The sequence below is a fragment of the Primulina eburnea genome, chromosome 8 (assembly GCF_022965805.1).
Source record: "Primulina eburnea isolate SZY01 chromosome 8, ASM2296580v1, whole genome shotgun sequence".
Lineage (NCBI taxonomy): Eukaryota > Viridiplantae > Streptophyta > Magnoliopsida > Lamiales > Gesneriaceae > Primulina > Primulina eburnea.
In genome coordinates this window covers 18855733-18865211 of record NC_133108.1, presented here as the reverse complement: position 1 = coordinate 18865211, position 9479 = coordinate 18855733, and positions in this window count along the sequence as shown.

Below are 9479 nucleotides of genomic sequence, written 5' to 3'. Positions count from 1 at the left end.
AAATGAGTTTATAAGCATAAATAAAATGGAAGTATGACTTCTATGAGAGAAATGTGACTTTTAATTTATGGAAGTGTTCCTAGATTAAAAGTTGGCCAAATAAATAATGTATTTCAAAATTTTGATTTTCTAAACATTATTATGGACTAAATTAAATTAATTCAAGTGTTGAATTAATTAAACACTAGTGGACTTAGTAGAGTCCAAATAATTAAATTAATTCAAGTGTTGAATTAATTAAATCATATTGGGTCTTGTAAAGCCCAATATTAAAATAATTATTCAACTAGTGACTTGAGTAAATTCAAGTAATGTTTAATTAGTCTCAAATATGTTAAGATAATTAAAATAAGTCCATGGATTTTTAATTGTTAAAAATCAAATAAGACTTGCATGCATGGGAGGTGAAGAGTTGGGAGACAACTTTCTCAATATTCAAGACATGTGTCACACATGCCAACAACTTTTTCCATGTCCAAGGCATGGCATGCTTTTGGGACAAAACAATAACTTTTTCCACAACCAAGAAAGTTGTTCTCCCTTCTCTCCCAACACCTAATGGCCGAAATTTTGCTCAATATTCTCTCCAATTTTTGCTTCTTCAATGGTTGAGGAAACATACACTTCTCAAAGAAAAATGCTCTAATTTTTCTAGTGTAAAATTAGAGTGGTTCTAGCTAGTTGGTGGTGGGCTTAATATTTGAGCAAGGTGGGCTCAAAGAGAAGCTTGAAGATTGTCTTGCCATTCAAGAGCTAAGGTGTTTACACCTTAGTTGGAGCCATCATCAATCTTTTAAGATTGATAGGTAAATTTCTATACACACTATGAATGTCATTTTGGTGTTTTATTGTATTTGCTACACACAATGCAAGGTGGCCGAAAATATTCCTTAAAAATTCGATTTTTTAAACTTTCGTTGCGCTTCCGCTCACCGTAACCGATCCCCTTTCAAGTGATATCAAAGCCATGGTTACGATTTTGTGTAGCATTTACAAGATATTATGTTGAGATTGATTTCTAACCGCATGAGAACAAAAATTTTGCAACAATGTCAAGGATTTTTGGGGCTTGTTTCGGGCAGCTCGGGCTGCCCGAGGGGCTGCCCATTCCGGGCAGCTAGGAGCCCCATTAAAAATTAAAATTAAAAAAATAAAAATTTGTTGCCGGAATCCGGCGACGGCGATGACGACTTGGGTTTCCAAAAGTGTTTTGGATTATCAAAGTGTCATGGGCCTTGAGTTGTTGGGCCTTTGGATGGCTAACATATTTGTGAATTTTGAATGGGCCAAAATGTTTTTGTTGAAAAATAAGTTTTTGGGCCCTTAAGTTTAAAATTACAAAAGTTGCAAATATTTTCTCATGAAATAAATATTTTAAGTTGGACTTTAAATATTTATAGTAAATGGTGATTTACAAGAAATTCGGTTATAAATAAATTAATTTGAAAGTAGACAAAGGTGTTTGTATACTTTGTTAATTTAGTTTATAATCGTGGCGGTTAGTGATTGGATCAAGATATATAATATTGGATCAATTAATTATTGTGATAATTAATTGATGGTGTATGATATGTGATATTATGCATGAAGGATGATCAAAAGCCCAAGCCCAATTTGCTAGGTGTATGCTAGGATATTTTGTGTTGAATATTTGTAATAATTATCAAATTTAAAGTGGGCTTGGTTTATGGCCCGTTCCCACCCCATGAGATGTATCCCTATTTGCCATGGATATTTATTTGTAAATATTAGTATAGTGGATGATCAAGATTGGAAGATGGTGGCCATGATGATTATGAGGATCGAAGACATGTAAATATTGGAAGCTAATGTAATAATTGCATTTCCATCCCTTGCATTACCCTAAGATTGGACCTAGGCCCGTGTTTAGCTCACATGGTCCATTAGTATTGGGGTGATTGATCATCCTTGTTTTGTTTACTGTTTATAATATATGCATGATATGTTATAAATAATGAGTATGTACGTTATTATTATGATAATAACAAAGTTGCATGAATCCGGCAAACATACGATCAAACATGGCGAGCTTTTAAAATAAAATTAATGATGAGACCTTTCAAAATTAAAAACCCTCATTTTGAATAAGATTCAAAATTAATATCAAGCCCGAGAAGGGAATTATAAATTTGTTTATAATTTCCATGTCTTCCATCGACAATGGGTGCATGATGAACGCCACCCGTACTCAGGGCTCGGCTCATATTATTGGGGGGGCCCTCGGTGCCGAAAAGCTGTGACATCCATTGACATGGTGATGTGAACTACGTGGAACTCCTATGATTTCGGCTCATATTATTGAGGGAACTCATGGCGACCGCCCATTAAGGTTCAAAATCGATGGGTAAGGCTCGTGAAGATGAACGACGTCATATTATTGGGTCCTAATCAACTGTGAGACAAAAGTTTACGTAAAGGGTTGCATTGAGATGCAATTGGAAACTACCTTTTAGGAATTGTGATTGGCTGATATTATTCGGGATCATAATTCGCTAATTGGACCTTGCGTACCTACTGAGGAAAGGAGTTTCCCGTTTTCACTAGAGGGTAGTGAAAGATGTCAAAACAGTTGGAGAAAATATTTATGAAGTAAAAGTCCAAACTTCATATCTTACTAAATATTTTAAAATAGTCATCAACATTTATCTGTTTTTACTTTTCAGTACAAATTGACAATGTCTTCGATTCGCAATCCGATATCTGTTTTTACTTTTCAGTACAAACTGGACCTAATTACCTCACTTGGCTAAGAAACCTGAAAATCGCCTTGAATTCGGAAAGGGTAGCATATACACTGACTGAGTCGTCCCCTGTTGAGGCTCCGACTGACAGCACTCCTGAGGAATTGCAGGCTTACAAGGAATTGTGTGACCATGACTTGATAGCCAGGTGTTATATGTTGACTTCTATGAATGATGAGCTGCAAAGGCGTTTTGAGGATGCAAAGAGTGCTGCTGACATTCATTTGCATCTCAATGAGCTCTTTGGTGAGCAAACACGGCCTCTGAGGCATGCTACCGTCAAGGAGCTGATCACTTTGCGCATGCGAGATGGGGCCTCGGTCCATGAGCATGGCCTGAAGTTGATTGGGCTCATGGACAAGCTCGTTGGCATGGATCTGATCTTGCCTTTGGAGATGACCACCGACGTGTTGTTGTTATCATTTCCTAGCTCATTTGATCCTTTTGTGGTGAACTTCAACATGAACAAGATGGAGCCGACCCTTGAGGAGTTGGTAAATATGCTTGTTACGTTTGAATCAACCATCAAGAAAGAGAAGTTGGTTCTTTATGTGGGTTCTTCATCTGGTACGAAGATTGATCCACATGGGAAGGGAAAGAAGCATTCTTTCCAACGTCCCAAGAAGAACGTGCCCTTGTTGAGGCAATCTCCGAATCCCGTTGTGGCAGCCACACCAGTTAAGGCTGACAAGACTAGTGATGTTTGTCATCACTGCAAGAAGCCTGGACATTGGAGGCATAATTGCAAAGAATATCTTGCCCAGAAAGGTTCTGGAAACGGTATGTTCTAAATTGAAGTAAACATTTCAATTATCTCTACTTCTTGGGTATTGGATACCGGTTGTGGTTCACATCTCTGTAATGAGTTACAGGTGATGGGAAGAAGTAGGAAGCTTAAGGAAGGTGTGACCTTCTTGAGGATGGGCAATGGAGCAAGAGTTGCTGCCAAGGCTGTTGAAGATGTTTACTTATTGTTGAACAATAGTTTTAAGTTAATCTTATGAGATGTTTTTTTTGTACCTAATTTTGAGAAAAACATTGTTTCCATTTTTATACTGATAAAAATGGATATTCTTGTTTATTTTGCAAAGGTGTTTGCAACATTTACAAGAATGAATGTTTGATTGGTACTAGAAAACTTGAAAACGATCTCTATAACTTAAAATTGAAAGATATTCCACTAAATGTCCATGACACCATATGAGATATGGATGGGTAAGCCTCGCAAATATTCTTATCTTAGAATATGGGGGTGCCCTACTTATGTGAAGCAGGTAGTGGGAGATAAATTGGATAGTCGGTCCATTTTATGTTACTTTGTGGGATATCCAAGGAATTCAGTTGGATATTATTTCTATCATCCCCAAGACACAAAGGTGTTTGTTTCTAGGAATGCAACCTTTTTTGGAAAAGGAATTACTATTGGATAGAAAAGGCGAAATGATAGAACTCGAAGAGGTTCGAGAGACACCCACAATTGTAGAACCCACACCCGAAGAGCCAAGAGAGGAGATACAAGCTCCTAGAAGATCTGAGAGAGTCTCGAGACCACCTATGAGGTATGGTCTGCTTCTTGAGGAGGGCCATGATGAGCCTAACCATGGATGTGATCCAAGGACCTTCAAGGAAGCATTATCTGATGTCGATTCATCCAAGTGGCTTGAAGTAATGGAATCTGAGAAGAATTTCATGCATTTGAACCAAGTGTGGAATCTCGTGGATCCACCTGAGAGAATTGTTCCCATAGGGTGTAAATGGATTTACAAGAGGAAACTTGAGGCGGATGGGAAGGTATTGGCCTTCAAGGCGCGATTGGCTGCAAAAGGATATACTCAAAGACAATGAGTTGACTTTGAGGAACCCTTTTCACCAGTTGCAATGTTCAAGTCTATAAGAATATTGCTAGCCATAGCTGCATGGTATGACTATGAGATATGGCAGATGGATGTCAAGACAGCTTTTCTTAATGGGGATATTAAGGAAGAGATTTACATGTCTCAAACCTGGAGGGTTTACATCTATCGGAAGTGAGCATATGGAATGCAAACTTCAAAGATCTATTTATGGTCTAAAGCAGGCATCTAGGAGTTGGAACCTCAGATTCGATAGTACAATCAAAGAGTTTGGTTTTGCTAAGAATCCTGAGGAATCCTATGTGTATACGAAGGTCAGTGGGAGTGTTGTGACATTCCTGGTGTTTTATGTTGATGACATTCTAATCATTGGGAATGATGTAGGAATGTTGCAATCAACTAAAATATGGTTAGCAAGTGAGTTCTCGATATAGGACTTGGGTGAAGCATCTTTTGTATTGGGAATACAGATCTATAGAGATAGATCAAGAAGATTTCTTGGTCTCACCCAGTCCACATACATTGATATCATCGTGAAGCGGTTCTCGATGGATGAGTCCAAGAGAGGACATCTACCAATGTGTCATGGCGTGTCCCTATCCAATTCTATATCTCCCAAGACTGATGCAGAGATAGCGGCGATGACAAGCATTCCTTATGCATCTGCGATTGGTAGCATCATGTATGAGATGATATCTACACGTCCTGACGTGGCTTTCGCACTAAGTGTAGTGAGTAGATATCAATCGAACCCCGGTCTTCCACATTGGAAAGCTGTGAAAGACACCCTCAAGTAGTTGAGAAGGACCAATCAATTGTTCTTGGTCTATGGGGTAGAGAACTGAAATTTGAAGGCTATACCGACTCTAGCTTCCAAAGCGATATCGATGACTCGAAGTCAACCTCTGGGTTTGTATTCATGCTCAATGGTGCTGCTGTCTCTTGGAAGAGCTCCAAGCAAGACAATTCTGTGGATTCCAGCACAGAGGCCGAATACATTATTGCATCAGATGCAACAAGGGAGGATTTTTGGATAAGGAATTTCGTCTAAGAGTTGGACGTCATTCCTAATGGAGTTGCTCCTCTCCCGGTGTTGTGTGACAACACAGGAGCTTTAGCTCAAGCAAAGGAGCCAAGGTCTCATCAGAAGTCCAAATATGTATTGAGACGAATACATTGTTGCATCAGATGCAACAAGGGAGGATTTTTGGATAAGGAATTTCGTCTAAGAGTTGGACGTCATTCCTAATGGACTTGCTCCTCTCCCAGTGTTGTGTGACAACACGGGAGCCAAGGTCTCATCAGAAGTCCAAACATGTATTCAGAAAGTACCACATCCTCGGAGAGATTGTGGAAAGAGGAAGAAGTGTCTTTTGACATAGTCGTCTCCGCAGATAATGTTGCTGACCCACTAGCTAAGCCTTTACCTGGACCATTATTCGAGATGCATCGCGAATCAATGGGTTTGAAGCATATGGGTAGTTGGCTCTAGTGCGAGTGGGAGATTGTTAAAGTAGGTGACTGTCAAGCCAAGTGTTGGCCGAGTTTTCACAATGAAACTCTATCTATAAGCAATCTTTATTTTAATAAGATTTGAAATTATTGTTTTGGAAAATATTTATCTGTATACCCATGCTAGTTGCATAGATAAAGCCTTTGAATACATAAATAGCAGAAAGAATATGAGATGCTCACATGATGAGTATCATGAAACTCATATTTGGAATACTGTATATTCTAAATAGTTCCTAGTCGATTCAACCGCCGCTAAGAAGGATATAGGCCGCTCGAGTTAGAGACTAGTATCTGCGATGTGAGTACCATGTTTCATTGGTTAGGGACATTGTGATGTCCGAGCATGTAGATAGGTGCTCCTGGTAGAGTGCACTGAACAACCCTCCAAAAGGACTTTCCAAGTGGTTCTCACTTATCGGGAAAGTGGTTCTCACTTATCGAGTGGAAATGTCCTAGTTTATGGTTGTACACCATTAGTCCTTATGACCCGGGACAACATTGAGACTCTATGTGCTAGAATTACACTTTGACTTGTTGACCGACTCTCATGGGCTCATCAGGTGGCAAGGTTGGGTGTTCTGTCGAAACATATAGGAGTCGATGCATTGTAGTCGGGGATTCACCGCTTACCTTCGTATATGGATATCTTATGTGTTATCATGTGTATGTAGGTTGAAATCTCTGATCAGAGTATGGTGGTAATTATGAAAGGGGTTTCATAGATTACACCATCGATGCAACTACAACATGACACATAGTATCGATTCATTGACAACTCTCGATAAACCAATGGTTGTCGAATCGGTCGGGATATATGAGTTGAAGGGACCGTACTGTACGTTAACCATAATTGAATGGTTCTTGCAGGCACTATCATTTGATACCTAGGGAATCATGTAAGCGATGCAGCTAGGCGTTTAACATGATTAGTTGGGTAGTATCAGACTTGAGTTCTGTGGGGACCCGGGCTCTAACTCAATTCTTTTGGGATTTAATTGGATCTTTGTTCGAAAATGTGGGTCAAAATTTTGCTTTTAACATTAATTTAAATGTATAACTAAAGCATATCATGTCTTGATATTAAATAAACAACATAATATACATACATGTCTGTTTGGTAAAATCATACGCTAGTGTTCAAATCCCAACTACAACATAAGTAGTACAAGTCAAAAGGAAAACACTAGAAATCTGCAACGCCCGTGATCTCCACGCTATCGTCAATCTCTCATCTAGCTTGAGACCCAGATCCTGCCCCACCTGTTGCCATGCACACATACAGACTCGACAACAGCCGGATAACTCCGTTGAGAACATATCCCAGTATAAAACATGGATGCATGCAATGTCATAATCATGTACAAAAGCATAGCATATATTAAGTAACATGAATGAAAATCTAAAACATGTAAATGAATACAAATCTGTATTCAACCTCTAATTCTCGACTCGATTCATTTCTAATCTAGGGATCCCGGTGTGAATAAGACGGTCTGTCACCTACTCAACCAATCGGGGCGACGGTACGTCTTATTCCTAGACTTCGGTCAACTCTGTATCGAGGGTCTACACATAGAGCAAATCTACTCCTATGCGTCGTTACACCGAAACGTCTAGTTTTGGCCAGTCTGCCAATATCTCCTTATCTCAGGACTCGACTATAAATCAATAAACAAAGCATTACATAATGAAATGTAATAACAATCTAGTATGTGATTTAGGGAAACTCGTATCAAATCTGAATCGAGTTGTGCAATCCCGTGACCACATGAATTATACCTTTCGTCGCACAATGTCTGTCGAGATCTTGAAATCGGAATGTCGAGTCTGACAATAATAACTCTGAAAGGCAATGTAGACATACATTCTATCAATATACAATTCAAGCAACTCATATACAAATCAATACTCGGTTTTGATATAACTTGACGGCATAACGGCGTAGTCTCGCGATACCGCTAACTCAAACAATAATAATCTCTCACCAAAACCCAATGTGACATGCTCAATTCTTCCCAACCAATTCACTATACATGCTGGAATTTCGAAATAACCACGTACGGTATCCGAAAATCAAACCTGTAACGAATATATCAAACTCAACATGTCAAGAACACATCTTTTCAACACAATCATAATTTCTCCAACACATATATTTCGAAACATGCTGTAAATGAATAATACTTACATCCTTTGCTAGTTCTTGTTGCAAGGATCACAAATCCGGGCTCGGAATTAAAATCAGATGAACAAATCTTGCACAATCTCAAATCTAAAATGAAAAAGCTTGAAGGAACAAGGCTTGCTCTCGGTTCTTGTTGTCTGAATGAAGGAAAGTGAAGACAACACATTATATATATTGCATGTAATCTCATACGTGTCTTCTTTAAAATTTTACACATTTCAGGCGGCGCTCGGGCGGTAAGAATGTACTGCTCGGGCGCGACAGTCTCTGTCCAACACTTTTCGAATGACACTTTGGCGCTCGAGCGGTCAAAATGTACCGCTCGGGCGCGGAAGGTTCTGTCCAAAGCATAACATTGTTGAACAATGGCGCTCGGGCGGGACTTTTCTACCGCTCGGGCGCCACTGAATCTGTTCCAACATTCTACCCTTCACATTTTTAACATTTCCGGGCATTACATTTCTCCCCTTCTTAGATATAAGTTCGTCCTCGAACTTGCAAGCATCAACTCAGGGAGTATATAAACAGCAGTGTAAACAAAAGCTGAATAAATACTTACATCATGTGAATAACTCGGGATATCTCTGTCTCATATCAGACTCTGTCTCCCAAGTTGCTTCCTCGATGCCATGCCGACTCCATTGAACCTTCACAAGCGAAATGGTCTTGGTTCTAAGTTGTTTCTCTTTCCGATCAAGGAACTGTATCGGTCTTTCAACATAGCTCAGAGTCTGATCTAGTTCGGCTTCGTCAGGCTGAATGACATGAGAACTATCTGGCATATATCTACGCAACATCGAGACATGAAATACATCATGAATACCAGTTAATGAAGGAGGAAGAGCAAGTCTGTAAGCTCGATCGCCAATCTTCTCAAGGATTTCATACGGACCGACGTATCTAGGAGATAACTTTCCTCGCTTGCCAAATCTGACAACGCCTCTGAAAGGTGAAATCTTCAAAAATACTCTGTCTCCCTGCTCAAATACCAACGGTCTGCGTCTGACATTGGCGTATTTCGCTTGCCTATCTTGTGCTGTCTTCATTCATTTTTGAATGATCTTCACTTTTTCAGTCATCTCACGAATCATATCAGGCCCTAACTCTGCTACCTCAGAGATATCATCCCAGTACAACGGAGATCTGCACTTCTTTCCGTATAAA